Source organism: Pogona vitticeps, chromosome 10 (assembly GCF_051106095.1).
Source record: "Pogona vitticeps strain Pit_001003342236 chromosome 10, PviZW2.1, whole genome shotgun sequence".
In the NCBI taxonomy this organism is placed as follows: domain Eukaryota; kingdom Metazoa; phylum Chordata; class Lepidosauria; order Squamata; family Agamidae; genus Pogona; species Pogona vitticeps.
Genome location: NC_135792.1, coordinates 9,465,562 through 9,488,025, shown reverse-complemented (window position 1 = coordinate 9,488,025; position 22,464 = coordinate 9,465,562). Strand labels below are relative to the sequence as shown.

General features: G+C 45.2%; 1 protein-coding gene across 2 annotated transcripts in view; it reads left to right on the top strand.

The window, feature by feature from the left end:
- The window catches only part of GSE1 (Gse1 coiled-coil protein), a 389,126-nt gene that overhangs the window by 149,020 nt on the left and 217,642 nt on the right, over positions 1 to 22,464 (top strand). The gene's annotated exons all lie outside the window — the stretch shown is intronic.

Below are 22,464 nucleotides of genomic sequence, written 5' to 3'. Positions count from 1 at the left end.
TATTGTTCTCCAGGGAACATCATAAACCGATCAAGGCCTTTGCTTGTGCAAATGATAGACTCTGGGCCTGTTGACACAATCTGTTATCATCCAGGGAGATCTTTATTCCCCTCAACCTCTGTTTAAAAAAAAAACAACCCAGCAAGCTTAGAAGGAGGGAGAGGTCCAGGCGGGGAGGCAGAATTGGGTGCCCAAGATCAGCTGCCACCCATCTCTCTTGTCTTTCATGATAAGAAATGCTCCTGCCAACATTATTCATTTTGATCAAGGAAACAGACCACTCTGTCTCCAGTGTCTTCACCACAAGGATATCCCTCCCTGCCCCTGCCCCGTTCCTGGCCTTTGGTTGCTTGTGGTGCTGGTTGACACCCCAGTCTTCACCGACTTCAGTCTTTATCACTTCTCATCCTGTCCAGGTTGTTGCATTGACTTGGTCAGGATAGACGGTGCCTCTACAAACAGCCAAGAGATGTGCAGATGCTCGGAGGGTCTTCTACGCGGACAGTTCTGCTTTCTGAATTGCTGGTTGGGGGTTATTTGTTTTATTTTAAAATGTCCATTCTGCATATATTCGCGAAGGCTCTCATGGCCGGGATCTAATGGTTGTTGTGGGTTTTTCGGGCTCTTTGGCTGTGTTCTGAAGGCTGTTCTTCCTGACGTTTCGCCAGTCTCTGTGGCCATGGCCATCTTCAGAGGACAGCACTCTGTGCTCTGGTCAGAGCAACCATGTCCATTCTGCCTTTCCATCTTGAGGCAGTCTGCACTGGGTGACTTAATTGCAAGGGAAAAAAAACACAAACAAGACTTATGCAATTAGGGAAAAACATGTCCCATAGGAGATGTGCTGGAATAAGATGTTCTTCAGCTTACATTGCTATATTAGCAGAATCACCTTTGTTGCACTGCCAATTGTACTTTGGGTGGTAGAACATAGAGCAAAAAAGCATAGTAAACAGTTCCCAAGAGATACACAGTAATCTTTAGATCAGGGTTGGCAAAGTGCAGCTTTCTGGATTACATGCCTCCCTCCTGGGCCCTGTACAGCTTGTAGACGACACAGGGTACTCTCAGCAACCCAACTCCTCCTGCCTCCCACGCAGCCCTATTGTCACAGTCACTTCTAGGATCAGAGATCTCTCCCCTGCCAACAAGCAGTGGAAGTAGCTGAGGGGTCTCTGTATTTCATTGTCTTGTGCAGCTAAGGGGCTTCTTCAAGCATGGCCTGCAGTATTTATGTTGTTGTTGTTTAGTCATTAAGTTGTGTCCGACTCTTCATGACCCCATGGACCAGAGCATGCTAGGCCCTCCTGTCTTCCACTGCCTCCTGGAGTTGGGTCAAATTCATTTTCGTCACTTCAGTGACACTGTCCAGCCACCTCGTCCTCTTTCATCCCCTTCTCCTCTTGCCTTCACACTTTCCCAGCATCAGGGTATTTTCCAGGGAGTCTTCTCTTCTCACAAGAAGGCCAAAGTATTGGAGTCTCAGCTTCAGGATCTGTCCTTCCAGTGAGCACTCAGGGTTGATTTCCTTCAGAATTGATAGGTTTCTCCTTGCAGTCCAGAGGACTCTCAAGAGTCTCCTCAAGCACCACAATCCAAAAGCATCAATTCTTCGGCGGTCAGCCTTCTTTATGGTCTAGCTCACTGATTCTTAACCTTGGGTTACTCAGGAGTTTTGGACTGCAGCTCCCAGAAGCCTTCGCCACCAGCTGTCCTGACTGGGGTATCTGGGAGTTGCAGTTCAAAAGCATCCGAGTAACAAAGGTTAAGAACCACTGGTCTAGCTCTCACTTCCATACATCACTACTGGAAAAACCATAGCTTTGACTATGCGGAGGTTAGAAGAAAAAGTTGTAGAAGGCAGTTGTAGAAGTTGAGCAAATAGATGGAAGGGAAAGAGGGCAAAGCGAGAGGGAAGCAACTCACGCAACCTGTGTTTGTGCTGCTTCCCCTATTCCCGCATGTGTGTTTGTGGGACAGTGAAGGCCATGTAAGCCTCTTCTTTGTATTCAGAAGCAGGCAGATGGATGACGGCGCCTTGCTGTGAAACCACCAGAAATGGTGGTAGATCTATACCAAATAGTAAAAACCGCTGTCCCCAACCTGGTGGTACCTCTGGACTTTTGGGGGGAGTCGCACACAGGATTAACAGTAACATTCATCTGTAATTATCTTTTGCCTCCATCTTATTCTTACGTGATTTTGACCATGCCTCTCGGTGCAACCAACACCACACTGTTTTTAAATTTCAGTACGTTAAAATGTTTAAATATTTTTTATTTCTATCTGAATGCTTGGCTTGGATTTGGGGTTGCAGAAATGTTCACCTAAAGCTGGAACTTTGTGGCTTTGTATGAAGTGTTGAGCCCTGACAAGCCTTGAATGAGACAAGCAAGAATCAAAAGTTACAGTTGCAAAGGCTGTTTTTTTTTTTTTTTTGTAAAAAAATAATAATTGGCAGGACCCCTCCTTCCCTTACCTCTAGCCTTTCCTGAAGTACGCTGGCTTCTTACAGATAGCACAGGGTTAATCCCAGCCTGCTTTCTTCTCTCCTTCCCGCATATGTTACAGCCAGGCTGCCTGGCGGCTTCCTCTTAATAAAGTAAACTCTGGCGTGTCTGTCACCTGCTCGGGGAAGGCGGGCGGGCGGCTGCTCTTGCCTGCTCTGTAGTCATGCCAAGTGGCAGGCAGGCAGCTTCTTGCTTACTTGGGAGGCCTGTGGCCTTTGCTGCCACCTCCCTCCCTCCCTCCCTGCTTCGAACAGTTGCCCTGGGGCACGGCGACCTTAGCAGGTGTTTCGGAGAACAAGCTCAGAGCATGTTGCTGCATGTCAGGCAGCACAGGCACGCGTGCGCACACACACAAACACACACACAAAAGCACATACACACACACACACCCCGCCGCTGCTTCATTCTCTTTTTCTGACTAGTGGGAGTCTGACAGCGCCGCTCTGTGTCCCCTAGCAGCCTGACTCTCTTTCTTCTGCGTGCCAAGATGGCAAGATGCCCAGTCTGTTGTGGCCAAGGCAGGGTGACAGCCATTCTCTCTTGTCCGCGGCCTGCTGCCATTTTTATACCAGCGAACACCCTGCTATGAGCTGCTGACTTCCAAATACAGGACTAGATCCAGCAGCCTTAGGCCCCAGCATCTGACCTATAGGACACAGACCATCAAAGAGAACTGACTGAGAGGGAGGGGTGAGTTCTTTCTTGGGCTTGTTTTTCATCAGTGAGGAGAGAATAGGGAAGTGGTTGCCCTTGTCTTCTTAATTTGCTTAAATTTCTGAAGTTCCTTCTGTGATCTGCCCCATTTGAGAAGGTGGGACCATGTTGTAATCCAGTTTGGTGGTTCTGAGCTCATGGTGCACTTTTGACCCCTGGGACACAGAAGCTGTCCTCGCCGGACAGAGACTCTTCATAACCGTTCTTGAGTACAGTGGGATCTTGACTGGAGAACTTAATCCGTATTGAAAGGCGGTTCTCAAGTCAAAAAGTCTGTAAGTCAAGCCTCCATTGACCTACAGTGCATTGAAAACCGATTAATCCCGTAACAGGCCGTTTTTGTTCCATTTTGGTTTTTTTCTGGTCTGTAAGTCTATTCTCAGGCTGCAAGTCAAACCTAAATTTTGCGGCCAGAGAAGTCTGTAACTCAAAAAGTCTGTAAGTCAAGCCGTCTGTAAGTCAAGGGTCTACTGTATTTCCTCTCCTTCAAGGATCGTGTCTTTCTCTGTGATGTGTTTTCTCCTACTGACTCTGCATGCAGTGTATTTTTCAACTGTGGCCTTTAGCATACTAATAGTAACTCTGGACTGATCTGAAAATCGTCGTCGTTGTCGTCGTCGTTGTCGTCGTCATCATCATCATCATCATCATCATCATCATCTTAGAGCTGCAGAACTGGAAGGGACCCTATGGATCATCAAGTCCAGCCCTTGTGAAGGAGGCAAAGTGAGGAATCACACTCCCAACCTCTGGCTCTACAGCCAGATGCCTAAACTACTGAGTGATCCATCAATGATGATGTTTTCACAATATGATATATGTATTGTAAAATATATGATAAATGAAGCAGCAGCCTGCCTGTGGAAACCTTTCTTGGAAAAAAAAAGGAGAGTTTTTCTGTCATGATGAGATTCAGGTCTGTGACATAATAATTGATAATGCCTGAGATCTGAAAAACGGAGAAGTGCCCATTTAGTTAATACCCGCTCATTCCTTCTCACGTATGTCACAAAAATGTTTCTTATTACATTTATATGACACCTTTCCTCCCACACCTCCGTGAGGTATATCAGACTGACCAAAAGTGACTAGCCAGGCCATGCAATGAGTTTCATAGTCAAGAACGATCACAGATCACAGTCCGTTCTAACTGCCACACCACACTGTACACAGTCGTCGAAGTTAAAATATCAACAGTGAGGTTCAGATTTTTTCGTGGTCATGAATAGGAAATATGTAGCTCACTTTAGCTGTCTGTTCATTGTGGAGGCTAGTAGGAACTGCAGTTCAGTCCCATCTGGAAGACCGTCCATTTTCTATTCCATTGCAGTGGTAGAGGGAGCAAAGCCAACTAGGGGTTGCACACTTACTGCACAGATGAAATGCAGCTCTGGCGTTTGAAGGGTCATCCTCCCCTGCACATCCACCATATACAGTTGGAGACATCAGTAGCCCCTCGTTCTCCTCATTCAACATGTGAATCTCTGTTTTGTGTGTCTTCACTGCCTGACTTGTTCTGGGAGTCCAATGGCAGCAAGGCCTTTTCAGCCTTGGCTGTGACATTGTGTGGCTTCAAAAATCCAGTGAAAGCTTCCCCCCCTTCTTAAGAATGTTTTTAGTCTGTTGAGGTTTTTTTATATGTATGAATATATTTACTGCTTCTTATAGTTTGGTGCTTTATCTATTTCTGCTGCTTGTTTGTGTTTGTGTTGCGGTTTTGGTTTGTTTTCATATTCTCAGGCCATTCACATTTTCATCCTCTTGGTTTGTTTTTCACCTGCCCTTTAAAGAGCTTCTTGCCTTTGTATTCTTTTGTATTTTTAGAGATGCATTTAAAAACTAATGCAAACTGGTGTTGGAATAGGACACAGAAGGTTTCGGTTCGAATCCCTGCTTGGTGCTGAAGCTTTCTGAATGACCTTGGTTCATCTGCTTCCTTGGGCACGCTGGCCGTGATGCCCAGGGAATTCTGGGGTTTGTAGTCCTAAACCACAAATATGCACCCCTCTGCTTAGTCTGCCCTACCTCCCAGCATTGTTGTGAGAATAAATAGAGGAGGAGAGTCATGTCCACCGCTATAAGCTTAGTGGAGGAAAGGAGAGGTATCAATGTAACAAGAAAGCTGCACCAGGAATCTTTTAAATTGATGAATGAAATAAAAACATGGGGAAGTTAAGCAGGGATATGTTCATTTATCTTGTAAAGAAATTTTCTTACAAATGATTTTACATTAAAAAGGAATGTGGGATATGTATTTTAAAAAGGAGTTAATTAAGTGGCTCTTAAGTGTGGTGAACCCAGTGGTACCAGCTTTCCTCTCCTTCCCCTCTCCAGCAGCCTGCTTGAGGGTCTTCCTTGAGCTCTTCCCCTCAAACTCGTTGGCCCTCTCAGGGACAGCAGCCAGTGCCATCCTCTCCTGGTTTGAGGCCAGGCGGCGCAGCCGGCTTTGGCCAGGCCCACCCCTGCGCTACTCTGGCCTGTCTGATGATATTGTGGCTTTCCGCAGGCTTTTTTATTGAACAAGGGTGGCTTCTTCCCTGCTTCCAGCCCCACCTTCCTTCCCACTGACTTGGCTGGGCTGCAGAGAGACAAGCGGGACCTGGCGCCTGGCTAACACTAACCCTGAGGTGAGGTTTGGAGGAGGGCCAAGACTGGCAGCAGCCCAGGAAGGGCGAGGAAGAGGCATTTCCCTCCCTCCCTTCCTCCCTCCCAGCCCTGCAGTGTTCAGCTTGCCAATGGGGTTAATTTGGGGCTGTGATAAATCTCTCTCTCTCTCTCTCTCCTCTTCCACCCGCACCCCCACCCCCACCCCGGGCAGCAGACTCTTGCTACTTTGAAAGGTGCCCAGGTAGCACAGTTGAGAAACCTGGATGAAAACCAGCCCTCTTGGCCTCTGGCTCTTTGCCAGGGACAAAAGAGGGCACTGCTGCAGTGTTTAGCTTGGTGCCTCCAGGGCATTGGTTGGCAAAAGGTTGGTGTGTGTGTGTGTGTGTGTGTGTGTGTGTGTGTGTGTGTGTGTGTGTGTGTGTGTGTGTGTGTGTGTGTGTGTGTGTGTGTGTGTGTGTGTGTGTGTGTGTGTGTGTGTGTGTGTGTGTGTGTGTGTGTTTTTCTCCCAAAGACAACAGGGTCAGTGCGTACAGATCAGCCCTGCAGGTGCCTTTCAGACAGTCGGGGGAAGGATTTTAGGGATTGTCTTTCGGGAGCAGGGAAAAAGCAGCTGAAAGCAGAGTACGCTCTCTTTGTGTCTAGGGTTCTGCAAAACAAAGTTTACACCTCACACAGAAAACTAGCATGTGGGCGGGGGGGAGAGAGACTGGGCCAAAAGGCGCTGCACTGACACATCTTTCTATGTTTTAATTTTAGAAGAGATAGCCCTGTTAGTCTGTGCAAGCATATCAGGCAAAATTCAAAGAAACAAAACAAAATAGAACCAAAAAGGACAGAAATAGTATAGCGTTTTAAAGACTATTATATTTTAATGTAAGCTTTCCTGGACACGTCCACTTTGTCAGACATATGGAAACAGAATGAAATGTTGAATGAAATATAAGTTTAGAATGTGAAATTGACATTTCATCCAACATTTCATTCTGTTTACATATGTCTGACAAAGTCAATGTGTCCATGAAAGCTTACATTAAAATATAATGCTCTTTAAGGTACCACTTGTTTTTGTCCTTGTTTTTTTTCCCCCTTTAGATTTTGCCTGATATAGTCCTTCCTTTGTGTCTGTTGTTATTTTGTTAAGTCATGCCAGTGGTGGCAATTTTCGGAAATTAAAATCTCCACCCATCCTACAGGCCCCAACATCTTACCTACAATGAAGTGGATTTAGCAGGAGCCCCAGGACCTTGGCAGGAAGGGATTGGAAATATTTTGTTTCTGAAAAAAATTGCTGCAGCTGATGTTATCAGCCTTATGTGGCATAGTGGAGTGAACAGGATTTCAGCCAATAATTAATGTTGTGAATTGCTCAGATTGTTCTTATGTGCCATCAAGTCAGAAACTGAAATAGCAACTCGAATAGGGTATTCAAGTTAAGTGAGATATTTAAAGAGTGGCCTTCCACAGCTGCAGTGAATTTCCATGGCTGGTAGGGATATCATAATATACTAGCCTTCTCTTCTGAAAGAAGTCGGGATTTGCCATTCATTCGGTGGCAAGAGGGATAGGATTGTGTCTGAAATATATTTCCGAAAGTCTCTTGCACCCTGGGCCTTATTGAGCATGGTTTGGGAGCATCCCCTGCTGGTGCCTCCTTGTATCGCAGCACTTGACCATTCTGTTGGTGGCACTCAAGACTGTGAGGAAAGGGCTAGTTAAAAGAACTGCAAAGTTGGGGAACTCTGTTTGAGCTCTGTTGCTGATTTTATAGACTAGTGGTTTGTTGTGATGTTTGTTTTATTAATTTGGATGTCATGTGATGTGAATCTGCTGAGTTATGAGGCAAGGTCTACTAGCATACTACTAATAATGAAGACAAATAAAATAAAAATAAAAAATCTTATAAAAGGGCCATTTTGTTCACCTTTGTCATAGCTGAGTGGTTAAGAGCATAATCAGTATTTCATGGAGATGACTTCTGTTTCCTTCACATCTGGGCAGTCTAGCTGATAAGGTACTAGTCCATATTATTTTTTTAAAGACTTCATTCATAGGAGCAACACAGATAAAGCCCTGGTGAAAGGCAGTCGCGCCACTGAGCTGTGCCTGACCCATGTGGGTTAACATGGTTTGCTCTTGCCTCGTGTATCTCAGTGCAAAAGTATATAGCATCTGGGACTGACAAACGGGCAATCTTGTGTGCTTTATCGCCTAAAACTGTTGTGATAATTACCTCTACTGAGTAGGCTGGCAGCATCCATCTTGCAGCTTGTGGGGAAATGGAGCAGGGTGGGGTGGATTGTTCTGCAGTCCCACCTGGGTCTTAATTCTATGAGCCCGTTTTGTTTCTGCCGTATAACAAGCTGACGGCCCCGGGGTCATGCTGTAGATTCATAACTTGGCTGGGAGACGTTTCAGAACAATAAAGGTGTCTGGCTCGTGATCGGGTCATTTTTTATCCTGGGCCTTTCTCCAGCCTCTCTTCCCTCCTGCCTCTTCTCTCTCTCTCCCCCCCCCCCCCAAACTCCAGAGCTGGATTTACTGCAGGGAGAATATTTTTTAACATGCCCCCGAGCAAGATGCCAACACGGAGCACTCTCCCTCCCCTTCTCCTCTGCTTATCTGTCCCTCCACTCCTTTCTCAGCCCCTGAGCTGAAATGTTTACCTCCCAACTCCTCTGACAGTTCAAGTCGTCTTGTGAAGCAGGGGTTATTGAACTGCGAATGTTATGACATTACATTCTTGTGTCTGTGCTTTCAAGATGCGCAACGCAGCCAGAATGATAAGCGAGCCTGCTTGCTTTAAGGCTGCCTCTTTCTTTTCAACCCCCACCCCACCCCGATGCCTCCTTTATTCCTCCCCTGACTCAGATCTGCCTTCTTCCATCCTCCTGGGGAAACTGATAACATTCCTCTGCATTTCAGGTCCTTTTTGTTTCTCTCTCTCTCCCCCCCCCCCCCAAACCCTTCTCCAAAGCTGCAGAAGGGAAGTGGTGGGTCCAGGAGGAGAGAGAAAAAAGTTAAGAAGAAAATGTGTCTCTGCGTAGGGTTGGAAATACCTATACATTTCAGGTTAGCATCCATTTCTCTTTCTCTCTTGTCATCGAAGTCAAGCGAGGCTGTGTAGGTGGTGGGACAGTGTCTGGGAGCTCTGATGCGCTGGATGAGTGCCATGAACTGAAGCTAAATCTCAGGTTGGAGACACTCTGGATTGGTGGTTGCCATGTTCAGGAGCTGGTTAGGAGACATTTAGATGGCATCCATGCCACAACAAGGTGCATAGCTTGGACTTATATCCATCTCTGTTTCCAGAGGTCCAGGTGGGTTTATGACTCATGCTACCTGGAGCCAGCTGTGATCATTGCTGGACAGGGATAACCTGAGCACAGTAGTTCATGCAGTGATAATTTCCTCTGTTGACTGCAGCAGTGCAATGTACATGGGGCTGCCCTTAAAGAAAACATAAATTGCTGCAGCAAGTGCAATATGCAGCAGCTAAACTGCTGGCAGGTACACTTTGTAGGACCCATATTGCATGGGTCCTTAAAACATTTCCACTGACTGCCAGTATACTACTAGTTCAAGGTGTTAAGAATGACTTTCAAATCTGTAAATGGTTTGGGATTTTCATAGATATTTGTGTGAGCACCTCTCATACACAGTAGATCTGCCTGATCATTAAGATTTGAGGGAGGAAGGAGGGCTTTTCCACATCTAACTATTGAGAGCAGCTGACTATATGGAAATACAAGAGATGGCTTTCTCAGATGTAGCACACTGTGCAATGCCCATTGAGCATTGGCATGGTTTTTATTTTTGCATCAAATTATGACATAGTTGCTAATCTGAGCACCTGGCATTTAGGGTAATCATGTTATATTTTCTAATCCTTCCATTCCACTCTGCAAAACCCACCCAAATCAGTTTTTAAAAAGCAGAAAGCAGCACCTTACCTTACCAGGCAGTCTGAAGACTCGTCCGATCGCACTCACTCTAACCGTTGGGGTGAAAGAGCTACAAAGCAGCAGCCTCTTCGCCTACCAACGGTTAGCAATTTGAATTTCCCGCCTTTTTTCCCTGCCTTTTTTCTGTTCGTAACTAGAAGCTCCGGCCACAAGTTGAAGCAAAATTTTGTGGCCAGAGCTGATCGTAACTCGAAATGGTCGTATGTCAGGACGTTTGTAAGTCAAGGCACCACTGTATAAAACAAAACGAAAAACGAATAGTGAGCTTTCAATGATAAATAATCTTCAAGGCTGTGCATCAAGTTCTTGTGGGCAGCTCCAAACTTATGTGCTATTTTTAAAAACTATTTTTATATTCTTAATGGTTGATAAAGGTATCACCTGCATCTGTCTATATTGTGAATGTAGTCTAAAGGGTGATTCTCCCTCCTGCACCATTCTTTGCTGTAGGACCCAAAAAGTAGACTATGTGCATCTCAAACGCCCTTAAAAATATCACTGTTCCACATATCTACTTATGTTGCTCAGTAAGGCCAACCTACAAGGTCACACTGCTGTTCACATGTTGTTTTTAATTTTTGCCATTTGCTATTGTCTGTCAATTCTGCCAGTACATCACCTATTATGTGATAACACTGGTTATCTTTTGGCAGACTCCTGAGAGATGCCCACAGGTTTTCTGTAGTCCGATGCAAACAAAATGTGGTGGGTAATGGAAAAAGTCATTTCGTTCATAATATTTTTATTACAAATGGATTGGCAACTGGTTTAAGAACAATATGTGTGTGTGTGTTTTGAAGGCAGAGGGTTGCGGTTGTTGGTTCTGACCCATTTCCAATGCCAATAGATTTTACTAGTTTTTGTTCCCACATGCATGGCTACAGGAATGATAGAACAGATGAATCCTTATCACGGGAGAGATATTTGATAATCTGACTTGAGGATGGGGAGAATCTGGATGTAGGTATGAGATGTTGCAGGTTGTATCTGAGGATGGCTGTGGATTTGACTATGTGCTGATATCTTTCCCTGTGGTGGCATGGATAGGGTAGAATTCCTACCTGGGGGCTGGACAGAACACCTCTTTGCAAGAAACAAAACTCCCAGTATTTCAGTGGTTGTTTTATTCTAGAAAAATCATGCAGGAGGGGCAAGTCAACCATACGTCCACTAGAGAGCAGCAACACGCTTAGCCAGTAGGAGAGTGAACATGAGGCCAGAGGGGGGGGAAAGCACCTTGTCACAAAGGTCCTTGTGCATGGTTTAACCTTTTGAATTTGCCAATTCTAGTGGCATTTAAGGGGGGGACAGGAAGAGGTTCACATGCATACCTGATGCACATTTCATTTGACAAGAGAGTGGGAACAGGAAGGAGTGTGCATGTATGTGTGGGTTGATGTTAGCTGTGCATGATTTGGGGGGTGGGTGGGTATGAAGCCACTGGAATTTTTGCAGGGGAAGTGGCCGGACCTATATGCAAAGCCAGAAATTAAAAGCAAGCATACAAATTTGTGCTAAGGATGGGGGGCTTTATCTCCCTTCTTAGTGGAGGCAGCGAGTGAATTAAGCAACACCATAAATTTTGGCTGTTTTGGCTTCTGCCCAATCTGCTTTTAGAATCCTTGCCGCCTTTCTGTTCCCTGATATGATCACCATTTAGTCTCTCTCTTGAGTTCAGAGAGATGGATATCTGAATGGGTCTGGGGAAGATCTCTCCCAATCGTTTTTGACAAGCCGTGGGGCTGGGCTGGCTGGTGATCCAGCCTGCTGTGCTAACATAAACCATGTGTGTTCATATGTGTAAAAGGGAAAGTAGATGGGAGAAGTGGGGGAGAGAGAGAGAAGGAGAGAGAAATGGTGTATGTGTGTGTGTGTGGGGGTGAGGCAAGAAGGAGGGGGGGGAGAGAGGATCAGAGACCAGGAAGAAAAAGAAAGAAAAAAGAGGTCAAGTCCTGGGAAATTAAATGTTCATAAACGTCGGCCTGAGCACATGGAGAAAGTAGGCCAGAACCATTAAATCTCATTAAAGTTTCATACCTATCAGTGCCACTTCAGGCAGGCCTTGGACATTGCTTTAATTTGATGGGTGTTAAGGGAGAATTATCAAATAATTGTGCCAGCTGGGGACTCGCTTTTATCATGTTACGTGGAAAGTACTTCCAGCTTTGTAGCCGACATCAAAACGAGAGCTCTGGCTAGGTGGTATTGTTCTAAGGGTGGGCAAGTGGGTTTCATGGAGCGGTCTCTCCTTCCTTTTCTCTCCTTCTCCTCCTTCTGCCTCCCCTCTTGAGGGGGGGGGCAAAAGTTGTCTTTGCCAGCAGTGATGCTTGCTGCACAGCTGCTTAGCTGGCACCTGGTAAGTTGGTAGTCGGAATGAAGGGGATTTAGGGCTCCTCTTTAGCATCTAAACAGATACAGCTGCATTTTAGAGGGCTGGCAAAAGATATTTTCTGAAAGGTGACTAAGAATCCTTGGGGTTCTATTTTCTTTTTTTGCTTTCCCCTTTAGCCATGTGCCTTGCCTCACCGGATGGTTCTGGCTCTATCACAGGGGTGGGCAACTGTGACCTCTAGGTGTTATTGCAACACAGGTCCCATAATTTGTCACCATTGGCTGTGTTTTCTAGGCTTGATGAGAGCTGAGGACAAGGAAGCATCTAGAGCGCCCCAGGATTGCCAGCCGTTGCTTTGTGACCACCACTTGCACTACAGGTGCTTGTGACTCTTTCGGTGACACCATATGGTCTAGACTTCTCGGCCTTTTGGCTAAGATCAAGTGTAGTGTAGTATGGTCTAGACCACTGGTTCTTAACCTTGGGTTACTCAGGAGTTTTGGACTGCAACTCCCAGAAGCCTTCACCACCAGCTGTCCTGACTGGGTTTTCTGGGAATTGCAGTTCAAAAGCATCTGAGTAAAAAAGGTTAAGAACCACTGGTCTAGACTGTCTCGTTTGCATTTATATTAATGCATGGGGAAGAGAGAAGAGCCAGTGTTGGATGAACCTGGCTTTTAACCTGCGTTCTTGGCGACATGAGCTGTAGGTCTCACTTAATGAACGGTCCGCAATGGTGCTGTGTTCACTCCTTGCTGCTTTCTCTCTCTCTGTAGGGAGTACCCAAACTGGGGATGTGTCACACAGACCCCTTATGCCCTGGCTTCTTGATCAGGATCAGATTGTTTATCCATCCGACCCAATATTGCCTAGATGGGCGGGCAGCTTGAAATGAGCAAGAGGTCTTTTTCATCATCTGCCAATTTAGTTTTTTAATTGACCATGCCTGGGATTGAACATGAGGCTTTCTGCATGACTTGTGGTACATCTTCTTTGTTGTGTTTATACTCTCCAATTTATCCAATGAATATGGTATACATGTCTCTCCTCCTGCCTGCTTTATGTTCACACTCACCCTGTGAAGTAAGTCAGGCTGAGAGAGGGAGGGGGGGCTTAAGGGCACCCAATGAGTTTAATGTCTTAGTGAGGACTAGACCTAGATTTCTCAATCCAGCACTGGTACACAATGCTGGCACAAAGTTACTGGGACTACAGTTACCAGTTGCCATGCTGGCTGGAGGAGTCTGGGCCAGACATAGCACCCACGTTCAATTCTGGGTCTCTGCTGTTGCTCACTTAGTCCTGCTTGCTGCCCTTAAAGTACAACTTCTGGCATTTGTGCTCCGGCCTCTTGAGTTGGAAACTCCTGTTTCATGTCTGGATTTAGGTCTGGCTGCCTTATAACTGGATGGCATTTAAAGATTTTTTTTTTTTTTTGGTGATTGGTAATTGTCTGAGAATATAGAAAGCAAACACACTTACCTGGGTCAGGGTAGTGCTGTGTGCGCGTGCGCATGTGCATGCTGGTGTGCCCAAGTACTCCCGCATTTCTGTGCATTTGCGCGATTGGAAAGAGCAAGTCCGCAGCGTGAAGTGGCTCTTCTTCTTTTCTTTCTCCCCCATTTGTCATCCCCTGGAGGAGTCTGAACAAATTGAGGCAGTCTCCTGTAGCTGCCTAAACGCTGATGCTGAAGCGGCTGCCGGTGGGGGGAAATGGCTGTCACATCTGGAAGGCTTTTAAAGCACAGAAAGCAAATTGCAGCCTGGAGCAATGGTGGCAGCCACGTGACAGGTTCCTGGCTGCAGATGGCCAGCTCTCCCGCTGGTTTGTGTAGCGTTTCTCAGTGTGAAAATGGAGGCTTTTGCCCTCCGCTCCTTTTGCTTTTCTTATATTCTCTGAAGAGGGGTGTGGGGTAGTATACAACTCTGTTCACGTGTAAGCAGTAGCCTCTTATAGATGGCTTAATGTGGGTTCTTAGCCAATACGTCTCTGACTTTCAACCCCTTGGGTACATTTTCCTCTTCTTCCAGAGATCCTTGGATTTAACCTGTTAGCCTTGATAAGGCATGTGTTTTCCCACTTCATCCGTAACTCAGTCTCATAGATCTCAATGACTGTCTGCCTTCCTTCTTGTGCAGACTAAATTTGTGTGTATGTGCTCCTTTTTGCACACTGCAATCTGCTTCTGAGATCCAAGAGTTCAAGAGATATAGATAAAGTATGTGAATGGAAGAAGAAACGGGCTGTGAATATTTTGGGTAAATGGGGTACAGTGGTGCCTCACAAGACGAATGTAATTTATTCATTTTGCGAGGCATTAGTCTCGGGGGGGGGGGGACGTCTTGCAAAGCATGGTCATAGAAGAAACTGTCTTGCGAGGCACCATAGCGATCACAAAAACCAATCGTCTTGCAGGTTTTTCATCCCGCGAGGCATTCGTCTTGCAAGGCACCACTGTATTTGTAGAACAGCTCAGTGGTAGAACACCTGCTTTGCATGTAAAAAGAAGCCTTTCACCCTATCCTTGATGTCTCCCATTTAAGAAAGGATGGGAGACCTTGGAGAGCTGGTCCAAGTTGGAGCAGATAATATTGGATAGAGGGAGTAATGGCAGGCTCCTGTAACTTATGTAAGAGGCCAAGGAGGATCAAGCAGACTAGAAAGACCAGGAATGCTTCAGAGCAACCTATAAGTGTAGGGTGGGAGATAAGCCTGTAATATCCATTTGTTGTGGTCTCTGTGGTTCACACATGTGTGTCAGAGTGCCTGTGTGAGGCCCTGTTCAGAAACTTTTAGAATCATGAGCTCTTCTTTCTTGGTTCACCCTCTCCCGTGTGCTTCTCTCTTGGCATGTTTCGCAGTTGCTTTCTTAGTTCCTTTCTCTTTCCCATGATAGTAGCACTTAGGAGCTTCTCAAATGAAAGCAAGATTGCCCACCTATCTTACATAAATAGTTTCTCTTCTCTTTCTCCTCATTTGTTCTCCTGTGTTCTTCATCCCCCTACCCCGAAAAGAAGACAAAGAAAAAGGATTTTTTAAAATTCTCTAACACCTCCCTCTCCCCCCAGCCTTTTTTGACCCCAGCAAACCTCTTGAAGAAATGTCCCTTGTTCATGACCACAGCGAATATCTCCATAGGATCACTCAGTGCCCTACTTGCAGTAAAATAGGCCTCTGTGATAGAGTTTCTAAACGAAAACTGTTCCCTTGGCAGCAGTCCCTTCAGGCTGCTGACTTGGCCTCCCAGCAAGGGATGACATCTTTGAGCCTGATTTACAAACCTTCATGGACTTACTGATGGCAGCTGCCACCTATGGTGATGGGATCCCCTCAAAATGGATGGGTCGATACAGAGGAATCCCACCCAGACTCAGGACCATACCATTCTTCCTCAGTGAGCGGTAACGAAGAACTTGGCCAGGGATATAGCCTTTGCCAGAGCCATGCTTTCTGCAGTGACATCTTCCACTGATAAGGACAGCTTGCTAGTCATCCACATGTGTGAGTCACAGAGACTGCGGTGAAGGACTGGTTGCTTACCTGTGACGGTGATTCTTCAAGTCTGTGAAGTCACACAACCCTCTCTACTGTCACACTTAGCAACACTGCCTCGCATGGCAGTCAGGAACTGAGGAAGTGACCATGAAGCATGTCAATGAAGCACATGGGAGAGGAAAGAGATTTTGATTCTAGAAGCTTCCAAACAGGTCCTTTCGCTGACGCCCTGACCCACATATTTGAATTCACAGATCCTCACTCAGAGAACCACCATGACAGCTAAGCAAACTGCTCTCAGCTCCCAAGATCCTGGCGAATTGGGTCTTCCCTCCTCCTTGACATGTTTGGGAGAGCAGCAGAGAAAGCTGTAGTCAGTGAGAGAATTTATATAAGGATAGTAATAATACACAAAGCAAGACAAAGAGTCTTGTGGCAACAGCAAAAGCTGGGAAGTTTATTTTGTTCTACTTTTTCGTGGGCTGTAGCCCACTTTTGTAGAGGCTCAGAGTAGAACCTCAGCAGACAGACATTTATAAATTGTCTTTATGTGATTTTCCTCCTTGTCTCTGAAAAAGTGGGTTCCAGTCCACAAAAGTTTATGCCAAATAAACCTTGCAAGTCTTTAATGTTGTTTTAACAGTCAGTGTGGCAGTCCACTGTGAGGAAGGCATATTTTTTATGTTGTTGCTTCTATTCTGTAGAACCCTTTTCCTGAGTTCCTGTGAAATATGACGTCTTGGTAGAGATTTGGGAGGGGATGTAAGACAGAATTGTTTCAGCAGGCTTTTGGAGACTGCTAATTATATCTGTGTTTCCATCACTTTGCGGTGAAGTATTTTCTGCTTTTTAGCTTGCTATGCTTATTATAGGTTTCATTTTAATCAAGTTATATGTCATTCTGGATATCATCAGACAGAACAGTGACATATAAATGAAAATAATGAATAAAGAAGGGAGAGAGGGAAAAAAAGGAAAGAAAGCTTCTCTGTCATCTATCCATCCATTTGTCCGTTTGTTTTTTTATCTCAGTTTCAAGCTGTGACCACATGTATAATACAGTTTTGTACAACCCATTTATTATTGTGTCTGTACATAGTTAGAATGATAGAATAGTAGAGCTGGAAGGGACCACATAGGTTATCAATTTTAGTCACATGGGAATGGAGCAATGATCATGTGCTGGCAGAGCACATCAACATATTCTGTAAGGCATTTCTAAAAATGGAGCAGCCCAGACTAAATATATATATAACTTTTAAACTGGGCTTCAGATCAGCACCAAATTGTAGATCAGCACCATGGTAGCAGACAGTCTGCACTTGCTCTGTGCCAACTTTAGGGAAGAGTTATGATTTAAAAAATGTTTTCCACCTCCATTCAGAAGTAGGCAACCTGAAATGTCCCCAGATTTAAAATAGCTCATATAAATTGAAAAGACCAATCTTGCTTATCTTTAAAAAAAATGATTGGCCCTACCCACTTTATTTTGAAAGAGTCCAGGCTGTTGGGGCTGAAATATTGATCCTGAAAAAAAGGTCTTCAAATGGGAGAAACAGTGATTTCTTATCAGACTGGATATGGTTGGAAGATGCTTGTCAGCAAGAGCTTTGCAAAGTTTAAAAGTCAGAGAAACATATTCAAAATACTTCTTTTTAATTTTTTTTAAAAAACTAGGCTTGCTTTAGGTAAAGAAATATAATGACAGTCCTCCAGAAAACAGGAGATTTTGCCATGTATCTCCAGAGAATATGTAGACAATTTTGCAGGGCATATTCACAGTATTTCTGTATTACAAAAGGATAGTTTGCCCCATCCCTGAGTGCTTTCAGTAGACATTCTCTCAGAATTTCTGTGACCAGACACCTGATAGAAGCTTTCAAAGTGGAAATCAACTCCAGGTCAATCTGAACTTTTGAACCTGTCAATCAGAACTCTGTTGAATATTTAACTCCTTCCTAGCCCAACAGGGATTTGTGCTTCCAAAGGAATTCTGTGTCTAGTAATAAAAATATTTTTAAAAGAGATTTGAAAAACAGCAGAGGACAAATATTCAGAAGCTCACTCCTTTAAGCTTTGAAATTCCTAGTTTTTGCTTTGTGGCTGGGGATGGTTTTAGTTGATATTCACAGAGCCTGGGTACCTATACCCTGTCATAATCTCAACCATTCCAGCTATCTGGATAGTATACAATTATTTGGTAATTAGAAACAAAACAAAACTCCAAAAATATTAGGGTGCCATCAGGTCATTTCTGATGTGTGGTGACTTACCTTCAAGATTTCATATAATTAACAACACTGCTCAGATCTGGCAGATGAACAACATCTCATGTTAGGTTGCTTTCTCTTCCTACTGCCTCCCCTTTTGAGCAATATTGCTAATTATAGGTCAAGGAGGTGTGTGAGTGCGTGCATGGCCTGTGCCCCTTTGTTTGTAGAACTGGAGTGTGAAATCCAGCCCACAGCTACCCCAGTCATAGCTTTAAAACAACAACCTTACTGCTTCCTGCCACATCTCAGACAAACATGGCTGGCGAAATTCATCTTGCCAAGAACTTTACATCTAAGAGTCACCTCCTGGCCGACCCGATATTGCCACAAACATTTGGACTTTTTGTACTTGCTTTGAAGAAGTGGAATTTGCCTATGAAAGCTTGCATATTGTATGATTTTTTTATTTTTTATTGGTGGCCTATAAAGGTATCGCCTGCTCCTGCATTTGCATTTTGTAATGGCCACATGGCTCCCCCCTTTTATTGTCTTTTCCAGTAAATTATAATCAGGTTTTGCAAACCAACAGCTGTTGCTTCCTTTATTGAGCCAATCTGTCTCATCTTTGGTACTCCTGTCTTCTTTACCCCTTTCCACTGTTCCCAGCAGTATTGTATTTTCTGTTCTGTATTATGTGCATGGTAGGATAGCTCCAGTTTACTTGTTTTTGACAAAGTGAGAGTTCAGGCTTGAAGTGGTTGAACACTCTCTTATCTGCTTTTCTGGTTGTCTGTGGTATCTGTAAGGCTCTCCTCTAACTCCACGTTTCAGATGAGTTGATTTTTGTCCATCTTTCTTCACTGTCCTCCTTTTACATATTATGGATGCTTTTGGTCTTGGTTTCCTGTGACTGTCTTTGCTAACTCCAAGTCCGCCCTTGTTTTTATTTCAAAAGGTGAGGGTACATCTTTTGGAAAACATGCAGACGACGTATCTATAGAGCTTTTGGTCCAGTACTGTATAGCTTTTCTTCCTCAGCTTGCCTGCTCTAAGGAAAAGGTTTGGAAATTGGGAGAAAGCTTTCTAGTCTGCATTCTGTGTTGCAGGTATGGCAACATTAGTTTAGCTGAGATGTTAAAAGGTGTGTATGTTGTACTCATTATACCTTTGCTTCACGATTTTGGTAACTCCAAAATAGCCCCTCAAAATATTTGGGAACAGAGGGATTACACTCACATCTCAGCTGTTCTTGTTTCTGTCCTCCTCCACTGACACATACCCCCCCCCCAAAAAAAACAAGCCTACTTCCCTGTGTTCATTCGAGCACTAAATTGTTTGAGCAGCAGCAATGTGATCAACTTCCACTTGTGTCCAGAATGTCTGAGGGGGAAGGCAGGCCACTTCTAAACTATGGGTTCTAGGGATCTGCCTCTGAGGTTTTTGGAGCCATATAGACTGGCAGGCTGAAATTCCACCAGAGCATGAGTGCCACCCAATAGTGTCTCAGAAATTGGGCTATTCTAAACCTCCAGGACAGCTTGAGATGGTACCAAAAATTTGTTTCCTAGATTGTGGCCATCAGTTGGCTTGTGTATGGCACAAGAATCTTACATTTCATTACCTAATGAGTTTTTCTGTGCCTGTGTGGGAGAAGAGTGTCTGTGCAATTTTTCAGAGTGCCTTTGCCTGTGTTTACTATCCCTCTCCTTGCCTGTTTTCCTGTGAAGAGACTTTTCCATGGAACTGCTCACACTTTGTGTTCATTTCCACCTTGTCACATCTAGAGATGATCAAAGCGATTCGCACATGAAAATAATATACACCTGGCCTGTTTTTTCTTGGCAGATGTTTCATCTGACCCCAGTTTGGATTTATATTTAATTTCCCCCCCCCCTTTTTTTTTTCTTTTTTGCAAGTCATAAAATTCCCAATTTATAGAGGATTAGTGCCAGGTTGTTAGTCTTGAGTTTTATTAGATTATAGGGCATAAGGTTCTGTTCTGTTGAAAAGGCAACACGGAGGGGAAGGGAGTGGAGCTGAGGTCTTATGAATTATTCACTGTCCCCTGATTTCACATTATTCTCTCCCTGATACTTTTACAACCTGTCTGTAAATAAAAACATCTTACATTATTTATAGGGATGGGCCTGAACTTGTGTGTGGGATTTACTGTGGCTGTTGCTAAGAGGCCCCATGTTGTTTTAATGGGGGAGGAGAAGGGAATGCAAGAGGGTTAGGGATCTTTCTTTTTTTAAGAGGATATTGTCAGATTTGGTTTCTATGCCTTTGAAGGCTCAGCAAAGCAAAGACTGAGAAGGGGAGCCAGGTATCTTTTTCTTCCAGCAGACTCCCATGTTGTGGCTCAACAGAAAGAGAAACGCTTGTCCCACATTGTTTTTATCAGGAGCCAGGGAGTATTTGTGGATCTTCTTTGACCTGTTGGTAGAAGGGGGTTTCCCTGGCCATTCAGTTCCCTTGTGTATATGGTGGGATCCTTGTGGTCATCCATCTCTCCCCACTCCAATGGCCTACTCCACTGCAACAATGCCTTCAATAGACCAACAAAAGGGCAATTTGTTATAGAAGTAAGCAGAGGGCGAATGGAGAAGGTGATGGAAAGAAGGCCTGATCTTGCGGCTATACCATGCATTTTGGTTGGTCTAATAAAGTGAAGATATGTTCATTTCCCAAGAAGTAAGAAAATTCATAAAAGGGAGAAAGCTGGATACATTGGGAACATAACAAAAACAAGAACCCTGCTGATTGTTACAGTTTATCATTCAAGGTGAAGTAAATGGGGAAAGAAGTTCAGGAAGGAGAAGAACCTTGTGGAAATGGTTTGGATGTAGCCCAACATCGCCGCTCAGAGTTGTCACATTCAAAGACAGTGTAGCTATCATGGTGTCTGATTGTGGTAGGAAAAGAATAAAAATATAAAAATGGTGTATGTGTGTGTGTGTCTGTGTCTGTCTGTCTATTTATATTATTTATTTATTTTATTTATTTAATTTATATCCCGCCTATCTAGTCCAATGGACTACTCTAGGCGGCCAACAACAAATATAAAATACAATAAAATAAAACAACAGATTACAGAAAAATTAGAATAAAGAAACAATAAAAGGGAAAAGAAAATCAAAGATAATCTGGTGAGAAGGCCTGCCGAAACATCCAGGTTTTTAATAGATTCTTAAAGGTGCCCAGTGAGGGAGCTCCGCGAATACCAGGAGGTAAGTTGTTCCACAAGCGAGGAGCCACTGCCGAGAAGGCCCTATTTCTTGTTTTCTCTTTCCGGGCCTCCCTCGGCGTTAAGCTCCTCAGCCTCACCTCCTGGCTCGCCCGTGTGATCCGGGTAGAACTTGGTGGGAATAGGCGTTCCGCCAGGTATCGAGGCCCTAAACCGTTTAGGGCTTTATACGTAAGTATTAACACTTTGAAGTCGATGCGGAACCTGATGGGCAGCCAATGCAATGCAGCCAGAGTGGGCGAAATATGTTGGAATTTTTTCACTCCACTGAGTAATCTGGCCGCCGCATTCTGCACCACCTGTAATTTCCGCAGCAATCTCAAAGGAAGCCCCACGTAGAGCGCATTACAGTGGTCTAATCTTGAGATTACGAGCGCGTGTACTAAGGTAGTGAGCGCCCCCACTTCCAGGTAGGGCCGCAGCTGGGCTATCCGCCTGAGATGAAAAAAGGCGGTGCGGACCACCGATGCCACCTGTGATTCCATGGAAAGCACCGGGTCCAGATGAATCCCCAAGCTGCGTACCCCATCCTTTGCAGGGAGAGTCACCCCCCCGAAAGAGAGGGAGTTTCCCAGAGCCCCGACTGTGGGAGGGCCCACCCTCAGTACTTCCGTCTTGTCCGGGTTCAGCCTAAGCCCGTTCTCCTGCATCCATTCCAGTATAGTCCCCAGGCAGCGCTGAAGGCACAGGACGGCTTCTCCTGCAGTTGGCAAAAAGGAGATGTAGAGCTGCGTGTCATCCGCATACTGGTGACATGAAGCACCACACCCCCTGATGACCCCACCCAGCGGCCTCATATAGATGTTAAATAGCATTGGGGAGATAATCGACCCCTGTGGAACCCCACAATTGAGGCGCCACGGGGCCGAGACTCTCTCCCCAAGCTGGACTCTCTGGGGACGGTCCTCCAAGAAGGAACGGAGCCAGGACAATGCCAGGCCACCTATTCCCAACTCGGAGAGCCTCCCCAGGAGGATACCGTGGTCAATGGTATCAAAGGCCGCTGAGATGTCGAGGAGGACCAACAGGGACACTTTGCCCCTATCGGCCTCCCTCAATAGGTCATCACACAGGGCGACCAAAGCCGTTTCTGTGCCGTGGCGCGGCCTGAAGCCCGACTGGAATGGATCCAGGGCATCTGTTTCATCCAGGAGCGCCTGAAGCTGGTCGGCCACCACCCTCTCGACTACCTTGCTAAGGAAAGAAACATTGGCGACGGGCCTGTAATTGCCAATTTCGTCCGCCGCCAAACTAGGTTTCTTCCTAATGGGCCTAATGAGTGTCTCCTTCAGGGCAGATGGAAACCTGCCCTCAAGGAGAGACCCATTTATTATAGCCGTGGCCCATTCCGTTGTTAGCGGCCTGGCTGCTTTGATTAGCCAG